General features: G+C 39.3%; 2 long non-coding RNA genes across 2 annotated transcripts; both read right to left on the bottom strand.

Annotated features, from left to right (window-relative positions):
• Positions 1 to 6,795: 6,795 nt before the first annotated feature.
• LOC127085286 (uncharacterized) lies at positions 6,796 to 9,083 on the bottom strand. Its single transcript, XR_007789070.1, has 3 exons — positions 7,693 to 9,083; positions 7,465 to 7,603; positions 6,796 to 7,305 (listed from the first exon to the last, which is right to left on the bottom strand). It is a non-coding gene; the product is annotated as an uncharacterized LOC127085286 (long non-coding RNA).
• A 1,726-nt stretch (positions 9,084 to 10,809) lies between these two features.
• Positions 10,810 to 19,220, bottom strand: LOC127085284 (uncharacterized). Its single transcript, XR_007789068.1, has 3 exons — positions 18,656 to 19,220; positions 17,928 to 18,107; positions 10,810 to 17,665 (listed from the first exon to the last, which is right to left on the bottom strand). It is a non-coding gene; the product is annotated as an uncharacterized LOC127085284 (long non-coding RNA).
• Positions 19,221 to 20,136: the final 916 nt, after the last annotated feature.

Below are 20,136 nucleotides of genomic sequence, written 5' to 3'. Positions count from 1 at the left end.
TGTATTTTCCTTCATGGATGGCTTCTCCGGATACAACCAAATTAAAATGGATCCCGAGGACATGGAGAAGACCACGTTCATTACCCCTTGGGGCACCTTTTGTTACAAGGTAATGCCGTTTGGGTTAAAGAACGCTGGGGCAACATATCAACGTGCTATGGTGACCCTCTTTCATGACATGATTCATAAAGAGATCGAAGTATATGTTGACGACATGATTGCCAAATCCCAGACAGAAGAGGAACATATCACTAATCTGGAGAAACTGTTTGCTCGATTGAGGAAGTTTAGGTTGAGACTCAATCCTAACAAATGCACATTTGGGGTTCGATCTGGGAAGCTTTTAGGCTTTATTGTAAGCCAAAAGGGAATTGAAGTAGATCCTGACAAAGTTCGAGCCATTCAGAACATGCCTCACCAAGGACTGAGAAGGAAGTCCGTGGTTTCTTGGGAAGACTGAATTACATCGCCCGGTTTATCTCTCATCTTACTGCCACATGTAAACCAATATTCAAGCTTTTAAGGAAGAATCAAAGCGTGGAGTGGAATGATGACTGCCAAATAGCCTTCGACAAAATCAAAGAATACTTACAAGAGCCACCGATCCTGATGCCCCCTGCAGAAGGGAGACCCCTCATCATGTACTTAACAGTGCTCGACGAGTCCATGGGTTGTGTATTGGGACAACAAGATGAGACTGGTAGAAAGGAACATGCCATATATTATCTGAGCAAGAAGTTTAATGATTGCGAGACCAGATATTCCTTACTCGAGAAGACTTGTTGTGCACTCGCATGGGCCGCCAAACGTCTCAGACAGTACATGCTGACTCACACGACTTGGTTGGTATCTAAAATGGATCCCATCAAGTACATATTCGAGAAACCAGCTCTTACCGGTAGGATTGCTCGATGGCAGATGTTGTTATCAGAATACGATATTCAATATGTTGCACAAAAGGCAATCAAAGGAAGCGTACTGGCAGACCATCTTGCTCACCAACCGTTAGAGGATTACCAACCTTTGAAGTTTGACTTCCCAGATGAAGACATCATGGTTGTCAAGGATGATGAAGACTCTGAACAATAGGAGAATCTCGAGCCAAAAGCAGGTTGGACTCTCATGTTCGATGGCGCCTCAAATGCAATAGGCCATGGAATTGGGGCAGTGTTGATGTCTCCCAAGAATTTCCATCTACCATTCACTGCAAAGCTCTGTTTTACCTGTACAAATAACATGGCTGAGTATGAAGCTTGCATACTAGGGTTGGAAGAAGCCATTGAGTTGAAGATTAAGGTGCTAGAAGTATTTGGGGATTCCGCCCTGGTGATACATCAGATTAGAGGTGATTGGGAAACAAGACATGCCAACTTAATTCCATATCGGGATTACGTGCTGAAGTTACTCCCAAAATTCGACAAAATCACTTTCTCTCACATTCCTCGGGAAGAGAATCAGATGGCAGATGCGTTAGCAACCTTGGCTTCCATGTACAAGTTAATATGGCCCAACCATCAGCCTCACATTGAAATTAGGCGTTTTGATGAACCCGCGCATTGCTTGACGACAGCAGAAGAGCCAGATGGTAAACCCTGGTTCTTTGACATTAAACGATATCTAGAGAAGCAGGAATACCCGGCAGAGGCCTCTAGCCTTGACAAAAGGACCCTCCGGAGACTGGCATCGAAGTTCCTCTTGAATGGGGAGGTATTGTACAAGCAGAATTATGACATGGTTTTGTTGAGGTGTGTGGACAAACACGAAGCTAATCAGCTTATGAAGGACATACATGAAGGGTCTTTCGGCACACATGCAAATGGGCACTCCATGGCGAAGAAGATCCTTATGGCAGGTTACTACTGGTTAACGATGGAAGCTGACTGTTATCATTACACCAGAGCATGCCACAAATGCCAGATTTATGCTGACAAAATACATGTACCGCCTACCCCGCTGAATGTTATAGCATCACCCTGGCCTTTCTCTATGTGGGGCATTGACATGATCGGGATGATAGAACCCAAAGCATCTAATGGGCATAGGTTTATCTTGGTGGCCATAGACTACTTTACCAAGTGGGTGGAAGCCGCATCTTATGCGAATGTCACAAAGCACGTAGTCGCCCGTTTCTTAAAGAACAACATCATATGCCGATATGGGGTTCCCAACAAAATCATCACTGATAATGGGTCCAATCTCAACAACAAGACCATGAAGGAATTATGCACAACGTTCAAGATCGAGCATCACAACTCGTCACCATATCGACCTAAGATGAATGGGGCTGTTGAAGCTGCGAACAAAAATATCAAGAAGATCATCCAGAAGATGGTAGTCACGTATAAGGATTGGCATGAGATGCTACCTTTTGCGTTACATGGTTATCGTACGTCGGTACGAACTTCAACAGGGGCAACCCCATACTCCTTGGTATACGGCATGGAAGCGGTTCTTCCCATGGAAGTGGAGATTCCCTCGATGAGAGTCTTAATGGAGGCTAAGTTAGACGAGGCAGAATGGGTTCAATCAAGGTACGACGAGCTCAACCTTATTGAGGAGAAACGCTTGAAAGCGTTAGGTCACGGTCAACTCTATCAGAGGCGTCTTAAGAAGGCATTTGATAAGAAAGTTCGTCCCAGGGTGTTTCAAGAGGGTGATTTGGTGCTAAAGAAAATCTTGCCCATTCACAAGGACTCTAGGGGGAAGTGGACACCGAATTATGAAGGTCCATTTGTGGTGGTTAGAGCCTTTTCCGGAGGCGCTCTAATCCTGGCAACTATGGATGGTGATGAATTGCCACTTCCCACCAATGCTGATGCTGTTAAAAAGTACTTTGCCTAGAAAAGTGGAATGATAAAAGGCCGCTAAATCGAAAACCTGAAAAGGCGATTTAGGCAAAAAATGGCTATCCCGGTGGATCGAAAACCCGAAAGGGCGATCCAGGCAAAAATTAGGGATAAAAAAAAAAAAATTGACCCGCTGAGTTGAAAACCCGAAAGGGCGGCTCAGGCAAAAATGGGTATCCCGGTGGATCGAAAACCTGAAAGGGCGATCCAGGCAAAAATTAGGGATTAATTCCAAGGCAAAGAACTGTACTTTCAGGCATCTAGCATGTCCCTCGAAGACAAAAGAATCAATCCACCCGACTTTTTTCAAAGGCAAGGTGCTCGAACTATCAAAGACATAAGGATCATAGCAGTGTGGAGACTCAATAGGAACTCAGTTTTATTGCCACTTTGTTTCTATACACAACAATTACCTCATTAAGGAATTGCATCTTTATGTACAATCGCCCATTCAAGGGTCAAATCAATAAAAGAGAAATTTTCTCGACAAAAGTTGTGCCCAAATTATTTTGCATTTTTATCTGTTTGTTTGCAAAGCACCTTTATTTTTGATAAACATCACTCTTAAATATTTTGGAGAAAATAAAAACACATAATTGAATAAAGTAATAAAATTGCTTTTGAAATAATAAAAGGATGAACCTCTTAGTTTCCAAGTTTGCTCTTGTTGTTCATAGAGGTATAGGACTGTGTGCAGGCACCTATGTCCATTCCAATTCGCTAATCAGCACCTCTCAAAGATATACTCATGGTACAGCCAAACCGGGGCAAGTCTCTAATGCATTTCCAGCAGAAACATTAAATCGTAGTTGGAGTATCGCGTGTTGAGAAGTCTGAACCCTTCAGTGGTTTAGGGCACCCCCAGACATATTCCCAAAATCACCCAATGGGGCATCAAATTTTGATCTCCATCATAACCAAAAGTCCACACCGCTGGCACCATCACCCAAAGCAAAAAACGCCCTAATCAGGGCATATTCCAATTACCCAATTGCATTCCCACATGCATCAACATGCATCCATTACATACATGATTTTCCTACCAAATAGGAAAATTCACCCAGAAGAAATCATACCAATCATTGGCATACATATGCATAGCCTTACACGGTCCGCATTCCTATATGCACAGTTAAATATCCCCAGCAAATGCATAATGCATACACCTCAGGCATCCTCCCATGCATGGCATTTCCATCCAAAGTGGAACATCATACAAAAATCAAACATAATATGATAAGGATCTAAGGTCATTCATGTCTATCCTAGATTTTCCTCATTTCCCAAATACAGTTATTACCCTACGTACGCTCAAGGAATCATTTCCTGGCCAGTCATTTCTCTCAACTTCATGGTTGATAGTGATATTCCCAGCATTTTCTTTGCTACCACTGCTCCCCAAGCAGAAGTTACCATAAAGGTCTCTTGTGAGCTTCTTCCCTACAGAGCTTCTTCGTCAGATTTCCTCCAAAAGGAATCTTTTCTAAAAATATCCCCCCAACAGACTTTCATTCTTTGAGATATTACTTCATTTATATGGAGAATCTCATTTTATTTACTGTTTGAGATACTGTCTCATCAATATGAGGAGTCTCATTCTAGTTTTTCTTTTGAGATACTGCTCTAGTATCCTCGGAGAGTCTCAGATTCAATTAAGGTATCATTCCCTTGTTCGGAATATCTTAATTCTATCATATGAGATGCTACTTCGACTCGATACAGAGAATCTCATCTTTCGCTGTTTGAGATGCTGTCTCATCAATATGAGGAGTCTCATTCTAGTTTTTCTTTTGAGATACTGCTCTAGTATCCTCGAAGAGTCTCAGATTCAATTAAGGTATCATTCCCTTGTTCGGAATATCTTAATTCTATCATATGAGATGCTGCTTCGACTCGATACAGAGAATCTCATCTTTCGCTATTTGAGATGCTGTCTCATCAATATGAGGAGTCTCATTCTAGTTTTTCTTTTGAGATACTGCTCTAGTATCCTCGAAGAGTCTCAGATTCAATTAAGGTATCATTCCTTTGTTAGGAATATCTTAATTCTATCATATGAGATGCTGCTTCGACTCGATACAGAGAATCTCATCTTTCGCTGTTTGAGATGATGTCTCATCAATATGAGGAGTCTCATTCTAGTTTTTCTTTTGAGATACTGCTCTAGTATCCTCGAAGAGTCTCAGATTCAATTAAGGTATCATTCCCTTGTTCGGAATATCTTAATTCTATCATATGAGATGCTGCTTCGACTCGATACAGAGAATCTCATCTTTCGCTGTTTGAGATGCTGTCTCATCAATATGAGGAGTCTCATTCTAGTTTTTCTTTTGAGATACTGCTCTAGTATCCTCGGAGAGTCTCAGATTCAATTAAGGTATCATTCCCTTGTTCGGAATATCTTAATTCTATCATATGAGATGCTGCTTCGATTCGATACAGAGAATCTCATCTTTCGCTGTTTGAGATGCTGTCTCATCAATATGAGGAGTCTCATTCTAGTTTTTTCTTTTGAGATACTGCTCTAGGTATCCTCGGAGAATCTTAGATACGGTTGAGGTATCATTCCCTTGTCGGAATATCTCAATTATATCATATAAGGTACTGCTTCGTTGATCCTCAGAGAATCTCGTGCGTTCAAATCGAGACATTGTTCTGCTAATTATCAGAAAATCTTAGATACAGTTGAGGTATCATTCCATTACTGGAATATCTCGATTATGACATCCAAGATACTGTTCTGACGATTCCCAGATAGTCTCGACTGTTTCATTTACCTCATTTTACCTTTCTTACTGTATTTCCCACTGCATTTTTCTTTCTGCATTTCTCCATTGCATTTCAAAGGACAAAATTCGGGTCTTTTAGTATTTAATTATCTTCCACCACGAATGTACGAAGCCTGTTGACATTCATACTTTCTGGTTCAAGGTAATTAAATAGGGGCAGCTGTCATACCCCAATTTTGTCCAGGCATATTTAAATTTTCACAGAATTGTTTTCATTTTATTTTTGCATCATATGCATAACAAATCATATATTCCAAATTCATACCAAATTCCTTCATTTACAAAAATTTCATTCAACTGACAATTAGATTACATTCCGTTGTCTATGTATAAAAAAGGTGCAAAATTTGGAAATTTTGATAAACTGTTGACTTTTGTTAACCGTTGACTTTTGGTCAACGGTGGACCATAGTCAATCATGTGGCTAAAAAAAGCCATTCCTGGTCATTCTCATGTTCTTTTCCAAATCACCTTAAACCAGACAATTTCATTATGTTGGACCTTGATCAATAAATCATTAGCCCACTGTTTTTTACACTACCATACATAAGACAATGTAAATCGTGTTCATTCCAAAAGCCAATTTACATTACATCAACCATTGAAAACCATTACATAAACCCTGTCCATTCTCATTACAACCAAAAACCAACTCACATGCTGAAATACACAAATACAATGAACAAAGTACATAACCTAAGCATCGTTACAACATATACAAAACTACACCGCAAATTCACCACGAGCCGTGAGTGTGAAACCACCATCAAGGCAGTTCTTGTCAAACCTTAATCCGCCGCAGAATCCGGTACTTTTCCTGTGTGGCTGCTAACAGAATGCAATAGAATCCCCCTGCGTTTTTCTTTCCATAGTCAGCATTGAGCATAACCTGTTGGAAAAACCAAAACAGCAGGATGCACCAAAATTAAGCGGTGACCTATCAGTGGAACGAACCAAAGGCATGGCAGTACACCCCTGTCATGAAAGCCGTCATATCCATTTCATGGATTAAACAAATAAGCCGGCATTATGTACCATGAACCAAACAACACAGGAAGGTTTGTTAAGCTACTTCACAGGCAAATGTCCAGAACCGGCATTATGTAACATGCACCAATCTACGAGATTGAAATTCATTCTAAATGTCCAAAACCAAAAAGTAATTGTTACCATGACAAAATTTCATTCAAATGCTAACACAATAGCTAATAATATCACATGTTCATACAATACAGCATGTTCATACAAACACAGCAACATTCCAAAACCGCAGAGTGGCCAAGCAAATAGCATAACGGTATAGTAAACCAGAATTGCTAACGGTAGTGTTCCAAGCAAAGCCGCAACATTGAGTTGGCTGCAAATGAAGACATCACAATGACGCCAAATGGTAGCCAATGCAACTCGAAGATAAAGGCATTTGTAAATCGAATAAAGAGTTTCAACGGTGTCCCCCATATGATTCCCCAAAGCTCCAAAGCTGTGACCAAAATAGCAATGATGGAAACAACAGAAACATGAATCAGCAGCAATTCACGGCATTTAAATCGATACATCGTCATCTTCAGTATTGTGCCTGCTGCACAAGAGGAAATAAAGCAAAGCCGATATTTGAGCCATCTCCGGGTTTGCAAATCACTCTCTAATCGCATTGCCGACATGTATACAACCTGCAAGGGAAAAACAAATCATTGGCATTATAAGATAAATCCATTACATGAGCTTCCAAATGGCTATGCTGCGTATTTTCCATGACCAACTTGTAGCAGGAAACTAAACCATGATAAAGACATGACGCACGGATTAGGACGGCAAGACCTGTCACAAACCTGCTGCAGGACCTGATATACAAGCCAATGGGTGAGGAAATCTTCAGCAAGACAGCAGGATCGATAAAATTAGCAGGCCTAACTGTAAAACCCAACCTGCAACGTGAAGAACTAGGCAATGCATCAGCCGTAACGAGACCTGCGGTAGCCACATACCACGAATAAACCAAGGTACCTATTGTCAACTAATAAGTCAGGCATTAAAGGAAGGTTCACACAAGTCCCAACCTGTGATCTAAAGACATGTTGGCATTACAAAAGAAATTACTCGAGATCTAAGCAGCATGCCCGTTAACCACGACAACTCCTTGTACGCTTTGTTTCCATATCCTAAGGAGCATATTGCAGCCTGCAGAAATTGAGAAAAACTAATCACGTGTGCATGAATCGCAAGTTACTGAATGAGAGTCCAAGGATGAAGCTGCTACAGCAGCGAAAAAACAGAGTCAAAACAGAAGAAGCACAAGCCTTTTCAGCCAAGGAAATGCAACAATAAACAATACACAATGCAAGTTCAAGACAGGACGGTAAAAAATAGGATTTTTAACCACAATACATGAGTATTCCACATCAGTAAAATAGAGCTAATACAGGACCACACTTTTTGGTGGATTTCGCTACAGACAAATTGAGGAAATGACTCACATACCTTGGTCCCCACCAAATCCAGCCCAAAAATTCCTCTCTAACGGAATGATTCTGAATAGATTTGTCAGCTCATGAAGGATAAGGACGTATAAACCTCGTACCACCTCTATAAGAAGGGAGTGAAATCCACTGAAAAGGGATCCGAATTTTTGCGCCGTTACTCTGGAGAAATCATTCCAAAACCCTCATTAAAAAGCTCCATTTTGAACTTGTTGAGATTTTCACACCGAAGCTCAACAAGCTCGAGCTAAGCCCCTGTCAAAACCGAAACAAACCCAAATCGTTAAAGAGGAAGCGAAGAAGACGGAAAGTTCGAGAGGAAGAAAGGACCTTGAAGGACGCTAAGGATCATTTACCTCACCTTGCCGGAGTTGAAACGTCGGACTAGCTCCGATTTGGTATTTAATATTTCCCTTTGCGTGATTTGATGTAACCGCCTTGTTTATACCGCCTCATAGAACGCAAACCCCATGATTATTGCATAAAATTGTTGTTACCATGGTTTTGATTTTAAGCTGAAAACTCAGGTTTCTGATTGTGTTTGTTTTCCGAATCTGGCTCTTTGGATTTTGCTGTTTGTTTAGATTTGGGTTTAGGAACGATTGTTTGGTTAGGAGTTTTGATGTTGGTTTTAAGTACTCGCGACGGCGCCGCCCTGGTTGTATAGAGGTGCCGTCGTGGATTTATGTCGCTACTACCCTGTTTGCTTCAATGTTGAGGCTGAACAGAGGAAGAAAAAAACAAGGTTAAGAGAAGAGAATAAGCAGATTCGGTAAAGACTGAGAAAATATAGAGGATTTATCAAATACTATGGAAATTCCTTTTTTTTTTTTTTTTTAGGTTATTAATGAACATTAGCATTGGATTTTTAAAAGGTTTTACGTTTGTCTTCTCAAAGCCCATTATTCTTCCATTTAATGCTCATGAAGAGTATACTTGGAATATGGAAAAGCATTTTGAATCCTCATTGAACCGTTGCATTTTTAAAGGAGTATTAAAAGCCATTATTGATCTGTTGGCGTCTCTGTTTACCGCCCCAAGTGTTATGCATGCTATATTGCCACGTCGTGTTGGTTGGCCCACAATTTGGCCACTTGTTCCGCATGAGAGAGGTAGAGGCGCCGCCTCCCTCAATTCCCATTCTCCATTCTGAGCGCTAGAGCTTCCTAGGCAGAAAGGGTTTGGGCCTTTGGGCCCGACCTGAATGGATGAATAGATTGGCCATTATTGGGGCCTTGACCTACTATAGGGGTCCATTTCTAAGGGTACCTCTTCAGACTTTACACTGCTATCTTTTTCTTTATTTATTTACTAATTTATTTTCCATTTTTATATATTATCTAAGTAATCATATAGTATTTGTAATAATAATGTATTGGAAACAATTGTTTTTTCCTTTCCCAATATGACTTTGATCTTGTGCTTAATTTATCTATTTTTTTTTTAGAGTATGATATCTAAGAGAGTAATGAATTTATTGTTAGTAACAAATGAGCAAGTCATGATATATATTACCTTGGCTCAAAGCCAAATGATCTTCTTAAAATCCGATTAATTCTAAAAAATTTCAACATATTTAATTAATATACTCTCCAAAAATTATTCAAAATTAATCTTGAATGAAAAGGATAATAGTAAGCTTCCGCTTCACTATCTCTCGATTACCCGAATAATTGGCGTACGCCATATTGCTCGGATTTTCGTCATTCAATTAAAATCCTAAAAATCCATAAAATTAATATATTCCCCAAATTAATTAATTAAATTCTAAAAGTTTTTTTTATAATTAATATTTAAATAAAAAGGAGATTAATAAGCTTCCGCTTTATTATCTCTCGATTATTCGAATAATTGGCGTACGCCATATTGCTCGAATTTTTGTCATTTAATTAACACCTTAAAATCTCTATAAAATTAAAATTACTTTCTCAAATTAATTGCAAATTCTAAAAACCTTATTTTAAATTAATTTTGAATGAAAAGGAGATTAATGAGCATCCGCTTTATTATCTCTCGATTATTCGAATAATTGGCGTACGCCACATTACTCGAGTTTTCGTCATTTAAATTAAAACTCTAAAACTCTATTAAATTAATAGCTTCCTCAAGTTAATTATAAAATCTTAAAAGTTTCATTATTTAAATTAATGTTGAATGAAAAGGAGAATAGTAAGCTTCCGCTTTACTACCTCTCGACTATTCGAATAATTGGCGTACGCCATATTGCTCGAATTGTCGTCATTTAATTAAAACCTTAAAAAACTCTATAAAATTAAAATCATTTTCCCAATTTAACTATTCTAATATTCTCTTAAAATCATTTACAAATTATTATTTCTCAAATTAATTACAAATCCTAAAAGCATTATTTAAATTAATTTTGAATGAAAAGGAGAATAGTAAGCTTCCGCTTTACTACCTCTCGACTATTCGAATAATTGGCGTACGCCATATTGCTCGAATTGTCGTCATTTAATTAAAACCCTAAAAATTATATAAAATTAAAATCATTTCCCCAACTTAATTATTCTAAAAGTCTCTATTTTAAATAATTAATGTTTAAATGAAAAGGAGATTAATGAGCATCCGCTCCATTATCTCTCGATTATTCGAATAATTGGCGTACGCCATATTGCTCGAATTTTTGTCATTTAATTAAAACCCCAAAACTCCTTAAAACTAAAATTACTCCCTCAATTAATTATGAATTCTAAAAGCTTTATTTTAATAATTAATCTTTGAATGAAAAGGAGAATAGTGAGCATCCGCTTCATTATCTCTCGATTATTCGAATAATTGGCGTACGCCACATTGCTCGAATCTTCGTCATCAAATTAAAACACAATCGAATAAATTCAAAACACTTTCACAAATCAAATTTAATTCTTCGCCCCCGTGCGACCAACAACTTAAAAAAAATTATTTTCAAAAGAACACTGTTAATCCTTTCTAATGCGCACAACAAACCAACGCTTAAGCCTCCGCCGAGAGTAGACAAGCCAGCGTTTAGCCTTTAGGACGCGATCTACACAGTCGTTCATTAAAAGACACCAACAAAACCGTAGTTTCCCGAACTACGATTGCTCTGATTTCCTTATTACACCATAAGGATACGTAGGCAGGAGATTGCTGTATCTTCGCGAGCACACTAATAAAAAACCTCTCTTTTCCCCTTCATGAGGTCTTCATCCATCTCTATTATCAACTCTAATTACTCAAAGAAAGCAAATAACATTTAACTAACATTCAAATAGCAAATTAGACTAAAAGGTTCCCGTTGAGTACAACGGACGTGAGGGGTGCTAATACCTTCCCCTTGCGTAATCGACTCCCGAACCCGAATATGGTTGCGACGACCATTATTCTATTTTTCAAAGGTTTTATCGATATTTTCCTATTCCTTCATTGGAGTAAATAAAGTTCGGTGGCGACTCTGTTCGAACATAATTTTTCCGCGACCATCGCGAGGAATCGTATTTTTCGAGATGCGACATCCTCCTCAGAGGTCTGTTATTTCAGAGGTTGTTACTTCAATCGTGCATGCTACTCAATTTGCTCCTACTTTTGCTTCCATGTCGGCATCTAGCCCGGTTATGTAAGTTCCGCCTCTAGTTGTTCACACTCTGCCTCGTGTTAAGGACACCATCTACCATTCTGAGCCGTCTGAGAGCCCTGATGTTTATGAGAAGATGGATGAGATGAAAGACCAATTCCTTGAGTTACGAAAGGCATTGAAGACCTTGAGGGGAAAATATTTGTTTGGTAAAAGTGTTGTTGAACTTTGCTTGGTTCCCAATGTCAAAATCTCAATGAAGTTCAAAGTCCCTGATTTTGAAAAGTATAAGGGAAATACATGTCCACTTAGCCATCTCGTCATGTATGCCAGGAAAATGTTAACACAAACTGATAATGATCAGTTATTGATTCACTATTTACAAGACAGTCTGACTAGTGTTGCTCTGAGGTGGTACATGGGATTGGATAGTGCAAGTGTTTGCACGTTCAATGACTTGGGTGAAGCTTTTGTGAAACAGTACAAGTACAACATGGACATGGAGCCAGATAGAGACCAATTGAGGTCGATGTCTCAGAAGGACAAGGAGACATTCAAAGAATACGCCCAGAGGTGGAGAGAGCTTGCTTCTCAGATCAATCCTCCGTTGGAAGAGAAAGAGATTACCAAGATCTTCCTTAAGGCCCTAAGTTCATTTTATTACGAACGTATGATTGCTAGTGTCCTCGGTGACTTTACTGAAATGGTAAACATGGGGATGAGGTTAGAAGAGGGTGTCCGAGAAGGACGTTTGTCTAAGGAAGAGGTATTATCAATCAAGAAATATGGGAGCAGTTTCGCTAGGAAGAAGGAAGGCGAAACTAATGCAGTATTAGTGGGGAGGCAGAGGAGGCCTCATGTTAGAAGAAGTCAGCAACCACGTCAACATCATCATCAAGTATCATTCGTTATTCCAGTGTTTTTAAATAATTAATCCATGCCAGTTCAACACTAACATCAACAATAGTCGCAACAAAGAATAAACAACTACAACAACAACTCCAACAATAATCAACAACAACAACAAAATTTCGAGAGGAAGAATGTCGCTTTCGACCCTATTCCTATGACCTATTCTGAATTATACTCGTTCTTGGTTCTCAAGAACCTTCTCCAACCAAGAAATCCGCTGCAAATTCCAGAACCACTTCCATGGTGGTAAAAGCCAGAACTCCGTTGTGCCTTTCGTCAAGGAGTTCCCGACCACGATATTGAAAATTGATATCCGTTGAAGTACGAGGTCCAGAAGTTAGTGAAAAGTGGGATGGTGTCCTTTGAGGACCGTGCGCCAAACGTGAAAGCTAACACATTGCCTTCTCATGGTAATTCCTCTGTTAATATGGTAGATGGATGTCCGGGAAGTTTCTGAGTCTTTGATGTGCGACGTATTCGTCGGTCCTTGGTAGAAATGCATAAAACCCTGTGTACCATTAGTGATTGTGAGCATGACCATGCCGGTTGTGCGATTTGCAGTATAAACCCCCGTGGGTGTTCAGTTGTCAAGAGAGATATCCAGAAGTTGATGGATGAGAATGTAATCGAGATTCAACAGTCAAGGGATATAGATGATGTGAACGTGATAGTGCTAGTGTTTAAGACCCTTGAGCGAGTGGTGATCCAATTTGATAATAGCAACAGCAACAGCATCAACATCGGTATCTCCGTTAGTAATACGATTGGCGGGCCCAGTCCCATATGTGTCCGATAAAGTTGTTCCACATCAATATAACGCTACTATGTTAGAAAATGGTCAAGAGATTCCGTTGCCTACGACTAATTCCGTTGTGAACATTGTTGATGTTACAAAGGTGACCCGTAGTGGTCGTGTTTTTGGTCCCGTTTTCCCAAAAGATGTAGAAGATGTTGGTAAGAAGGTTGAGGTACCTGTAGCAAATCGAGTTAATGCTCAAAAGTGTCAGTCTGGTGAGTCCAACAATTTGAAGCCTAGTGATAATGATGAGGTACTAAGATTGATAAACAAAAGTGAATTTAATGTGGTGGAGCAGTTGCTCCAAACTCGTTCCAAAATTTTAGTGTTGTCTCTGCTCATGAATTCTGAAGCACACAGAGAAGCATTGCAAAGAGTATTGGAGCAAGCTTATGTAGAGCATGATGTAACTGTGGAACAATTCGATCATATTGTGGCTAACATCACTTCCTGCAACAACCTGAGCTTTTGTGATGAAGAACTTCCCGAGGAAGGCAGAAATCATAACCTAGCGCTACATATATCGATGAATTGTAAGGAGGATGCATTGTCAAATGTGTTGGTTGATACCGGTTCTTCATTTAATGTACTCCCCAAGTCAACTTTGTCCAGATTATCATATCAAGGAGCTCCGATGAGATACAGTGGCGTGATCGTCAAAGCTTTTGATGGGTCTCGCAAGACTGTTATTGGTGAGGTGGACCTTCCGATGAAGATAGGTCCGAGTGATTTCCAAATTACTTTCCAAGTAATGGATATCCACTTGGCCTATCGTTGCTTGTTAGGAAGGCCATGGATACATGAGGCGGGAGCTGTGACATCCACTCTGCATTAGAAATTGAAATTTGTGAAGAATGGTAAGCTCGTCATTGTGGGTGGAGAGAAAGCACTATTAATGAGTCATTTGTCGTCTTTCTCATATGTGGAAGTTGAGGATGAGATTGGAACTCTGTTCCAAAGCTCTATCTATTGCTGAAAAGAAGAAAGTTGGGACACTTATGTCCTCTTTTAAAGACGCTCAGAAGATTTTTGAAGATGGTAGTTCTGATCAGTGGGGCCGGATGGTAGAGGTCGCCAAGAATAAGAATCGGGCTGGTTTAGGTTTCCAGCAAGGGTCGTCTATGATCAAAGTTGAAGATGTGCAACCTAGTTTCCGTAAGAGAGGGTTCATTCATGGTAATGAACAAGACTCAGATGCAGTGATCGAGGATGACGAAGATGAAGATTGCACCAATTTTGTGACGCATGGAAAAGCTTGCAACAATTGGATTGATGTCGATGTTCTTGTTATTGTTCATCGCTCTAAGTAATTGCTTTTATAATTTTTTGAAAATCCTTCTCCTATGCCTAAGGGAGAAGTGAACATTGGTGGGCATATTTCAAATTGATCATCAATAAAATACAATTCTTTTCATCCACATCTATGATCTTTTGTTTTTACTTTTTGCTTTTCTGAAAATGGTAATCACAAAAAACATAAATAAATAAAAATTGTCCATCTGCATAATATTTGGTCACAACTCACTTCTCTAAAATCAAAATATCAAATCATTATGCAGGTTGGTGTCTAAACCCATTGAATACAATGATCCTACTCCTTCTCCAAACTTTGAATTCCCTGTGTTTGAGGCTGAGGAAGAAAGTGATGAAGAGTTGTTGATGAATTGTCTCGCCTACTTGAGCACGAGGAAAAAGTCATTCAGTCATTCGAAGAGCAGATTGAGTTAGTCAACTTGGGTTCCGAAGATGATGTGAAGGAAGTCAAGATTGGGTCTCAACTGTGTCCAGAGGCTAAGAAGGGGTTGATTGATCTTCTTCGAGAGTATTCAGATGTGTTTGCTTGGTCTTATCAAGACATGTCTGGTTTGGATTCTGAGATTGTGGAGCATAGATTGTCGTTGAAGCCAGAATGCCCGCCAGTCAAGCAGAAGTTGAGGAGGACTCATCCTGATATGGCAGTAAAGATCAAAGAAGAAGTGCAAAAGCAAATTAACGTTGGTTTCCTTGTTACCGCTGAGTATCCGCAGTGGGTGGCCAACATTGTGCCTGTTCCAAAGAAGGATGGAAAAGTCCGTATGTGTGTTGATTATAGAGATTTGAACAAAGCTAGTCTAAAAGATGATTTTCCTCTGCCACACATTGATATGTTGGTAGAGAATACAACTAAATTCAAAGTTTTTTCGTTTATGGACGGATTTTCTGGTTATAACCAGATTAAGATGGCACCTGAAGATATGGAGAAAACCACATTCATTACACCCTGGGGAACATTCTGTTATAGAGTGATGCCTTTCGGTTTAAAGAATGCTAGTGCAACATACCAGAGAGCAATGACCACTCTTTTTCATGATATGATGCATAAAGAAATCAAAGTTTATGTTGATGATATGATTGCCAAATCAAGTAACGAAGAAGAACATGTCGAGCATTTATTGAAGTTATTCCATCGTTTGAGGAAGTATAAGATCCGCTTGAATCCCAATAAGTGTACATTTGGTGTTCATTCTAGTAAGTTGTTGGGCTTTATTGTCAGTGAAAAGGGTATTGAAGTTGGTCCTGCTAAGGTCAAAGTAATACAAGAGATGCTTGCGCCCAAAACTGAGAAGCAAGTCAGAGGTTTTCTCAGCCGCTTGAACTACATCTCAAGATTCATTTCGCATATGACTGCCACATGTGCACCTTTATTCAAGCTTCTTCGGAAAGATCAGTCTTGTGATTGGACCGAGGATTTCCAGAAAGCTTTTGACAGTATCAAAGAGTATCTGCTTGAGCCTCCAAATTTGTCTCCGCCTATTGGAGAAAGGTCGTTGATCATGTACTTGACCGTGCTTGATGAACGTATGGGTTGTGTTCTTGGTCAGCAAGATGAAATTGGAAAGAAAGAATATGTTATTTACTACCTCAGTAAGAAATTCACCAACTTTGAGACTCGGTATTCTATGCTTGAGAAGACTTGTTGTGCATTGGCTTGGGCTGCTATGCGTCTGCGTCAGTATGTGTTGGATCATACTACTTGGTTGATATCCAAAACGGATCCAATCAAGTACATTTTTGAGAAGCCTGCTTTAACTGGGAGGATTGCCCATTGGTAGATGTTGTTATCAGAGTATGATATTGAATACCGATCTCAAAAAGCGATTAAAGGTAGTGTCTTGGCTGACCATTTAGCTCGCCAACCCATTGAAGATCACCAGTCAGTGCAGTATGACTTTCCTGATGAAGAGATTTTGTAACTGAAAATAAAAGATTGTGACGAACCATTGCTTGAAGAAGGGACAGAACCGGGTTCCCATTGGGGCATGGTATTTGATGGAGCTGTTAATTAGTATCGTAATGGCATTGGGGCAGTGATTATTACTCCTCAAGGAACACATTTTCCATTTACATCTAGATTGACTTTCAAGTGTACAAATAATTGTCATACCCCATTTTTTTCCGGGAAATTTTCAAAAAAAAACTTTCGTTAGTATCCATAACATGAGGGCACGATGTACAGAGTCAGAATTTGTGGGTCTTATCAGGAGTTTTCTTTGTTACTACCTTAGCTTGTGAAGCAAAGCCATGATCCAAGGGGGGCCTTACCTGACTCTCCATTGCTCCTGGCTATTGGTTTCGCCTGCTTGATCAAGAGTTCACTCAACATTCATTTAGTCATAACTCTTAGTTTTGATCTAGACTTTTGTTTCTGATTGGTTGCATTTTCTATGAAGTACGTACTAAAAGATCAAAGATTCATTTAACCCATCTGGCTTGTTAAGGTTGGTTCATAAGCCTGATAGGTCCATAGTTTTGTTTCTTTGATGAGGATTTATTTAAGGCATCGTGTGTCCTTGATTCACTGCTTGTTTAGGATTATCGTTGGTACAAAGTCACGGGATTGGTGGTCCATTCAAGATTATAGCTTGGGGCAGTAGCCATGTTCATATGATTAGTTCGAGCCAGGGTCAAAATTATCATACACCTAGTCAAGGCCAAATGTTCATTTCACTTTCCAAAAGCCACCATTAACCTATACTCGAACTACAATCCTCCTGATAAAAGTCTCTGTTCTCAGTGTTGAGGCTGCCAGAGGAAAGTAGACTTTCGGTAAACATCACGACGCACTAGCTGGTATCGCCATATCATACGCTAACCGATGTTGAGAAGAAGATTTTGCTCAAAAAGTACATTGTCCAAAAACGCAGCTTCCTAGAATCTGGATGACGGATCATATTGCAAAAGCATCATGGATTAAAAAGTGGACAAGTTGACGGGATTATCCGGCCAAGTGAAAGTACTAGCATACGCATAACCTACAAGACCGGGTGCAAACCATTAGCAAGTTTTATTATGGTATTATATCCATAAATCTAATAGCACTACCCGTGGATGTTAGTTTGTTACAAGCAAGAATTGATGATGTACAAGATAATCCATAAATCCTAATAACATCACATTTGGTTTGGAGAGTTTCTCACTTTAAATTAGTATCAACACACAACAAATCGAGATGCAAATACGTGATTGAGCACGGTCAAATGACTCGATAACATAACTCAAGTCACTACACATTACCAACAAAAGTGGCCTGATGAAGACGAAGGATGAACACAGCAAGTTGCGCCGGCTGCAAAACAGGAACCTGCGGCGTAACGATCACGGACAGTGTTCTGTATTTGAGACCATGATAGGATGACACTAAGCAGGATATTTCGAAAAGTTTAGGATGCTACCACAACTTGGGAAGGGTTGGACCTACAAATCATCAAAACCCATGGTTTATTAACTATCATCACTTCCTGAAGTGTTAAACAAAAACTAAGAGGCATGATACAAATCCAGCCATTCAGTAAAAGCTTAATAAAGGAGTCAACAAAAATAAGCCACATCTTTGGAGGATTACGCTACAGATAAAATAGATTGGATCTAAACAAAAACACAAATCAAAGGTTTGTGATCGATCCCCACAAAATCTGAGGGAAAAATTCTCTCTAACGGATTGATCATATCCAAGATTTTCCAGCTCATGAAAGATAAAGACGGAAGAGCCTCGTACAAAGACTCTATATAAAGACCATTTGATCATTAAAGCAGGGATCCTTTCGCCAAGCACCGTTACCCTGCCAAAATCTCGTACCGACCCATACCCAAAGCTCAAAATACAGAAGGTTACTCAGAGTTTATCCCTAAAACTCTGAGTAAGTCGGGCTAAGCCCTTACTAAACAAAGGCACGCACCATATCGGTAAAGAGGAATAGAAACGGAGAGGATTCGAAGTACACGAAGCAAAGTGGATAGCTTACCAGGTATACTCGTGGCCAATGGATATGCGTCAATAGTTGTGCGAATCATCTTCTCTGTTTGTTTCAAACGTCATAGCATTTGCATAGATTTGTTGCTTCTATTTTGATTTGTCAATTTCTTGGTTATTGGTGGTGGATATAAAAAGTGGCATTAGAAGCTTTTATACCTTGGTTACCTGAACCTCACATCCGTTATGGAGAGAATAGGGTGCGGAGGAATCAGATCGGGATTTAGAAACAGGATAGGTTGGCGTTCGATGTTGTTTTGGGAATTAGGTAGTTAAATTTTTGTGAATCGAAGGCTACGTAAGGGTGAACATCGAAGAGTGGGGTTCATCGCCTTCTTTCTTCTTTTTGCTTTCTTATTTTTTTTTAGCTTAAAAGTTCAGGGTGTGTGTTTAAGGTGGAAGGAAGGATCTGTTGCAATGCATATGTTGATTTAAGTTTTTTTATTCCCCATAAAGTCCATTAAATTTGGTCATTGGATTGATAAGACCTGGGTTGGACAAAGCATGTACAATTTATATTTTCAAAGTTTAGCTTTATTGGCATTAACGCTATTTTAATGGCCAACGGTGGAGAATCCCAAAAGGGCCACATGATCCTTTCTGATGTTCCATTGTATGACTTTCCCTTGCCTTGCCACGTGGGTGCTTTAAGAAGATGAAAGGGCACAAGCTGCCCTTAGGTCTCTTCGTCTAGTTCGCTGGATGCGGCTCTTGTTGGGCTAGGGAGAGGTTGGGCTTAGGGCCCACGATGACTCTTTTTTTTTTCTTTTTTTTGTTATTATTGCGAGAAGTGTTTGGGCCTTAGGGCCCATTCTGAATCTTTGAGGTTTTTTAAGGCCTCCTTCGGGCTTCTACAGTTTGGTACTTTGGGACTTCACCTCTTTTATTTCCCATACACCCTGATTCATCTCATTTGGTTTAGGTGTTATTTTTAAATACTTTAATTTAATGTCAAGGTAACTATGATTAAAAAATAACGACGGTAAAAATGTTTATAAGCTTTATTCCTATATGTTTTTTGTTAGAACACTATAATTAATCAAATAGGAGATTAAGTATTAATATTAGTAAATATTTCCTTTCCTAAAATGAGGTTAATCTTGTTCCAATACCAAATAGGCTTTCTCAAGACATGTTAACCCTAATTCACCGTGTTTAATTAATATTCTCTAAAAAAAATATTTTAAATTAATTTTTGGATGAAAAGGAGAATAGTAAGCTTTCGTTTCACTATCTCTCGATTATTCGGATAATTGGCGTTCGCCATATTGCCCGAATTTTCGTCATTCAAATTAAAACCCTAAAACTCCATAAAATAAAAATCACTTCTCCAAATTAATTAAATTCTAAAAGCTTGGTATTAATAATTAATTCTTGGATGAAAAGGAGAATAGTGAGCATCCGCTTCACTATCTCTCGATTGTTCGAATAATTGGCGTTCGCCATATTGCTTGGATTTTCGTCATTCAAATA

Source organism: Lathyrus oleraceus, chromosome 5 (assembly GCF_024323335.1).
Source record: "Lathyrus oleraceus cultivar Zhongwan6 chromosome 5, CAAS_Psat_ZW6_1.0, whole genome shotgun sequence".
NCBI classification, from domain to species: domain Eukaryota; kingdom Viridiplantae; phylum Streptophyta; class Magnoliopsida; order Fabales; family Fabaceae; genus Lathyrus; species Lathyrus oleraceus.
This window is presented reverse-complemented; position numbering and strand designations above follow the sequence as displayed.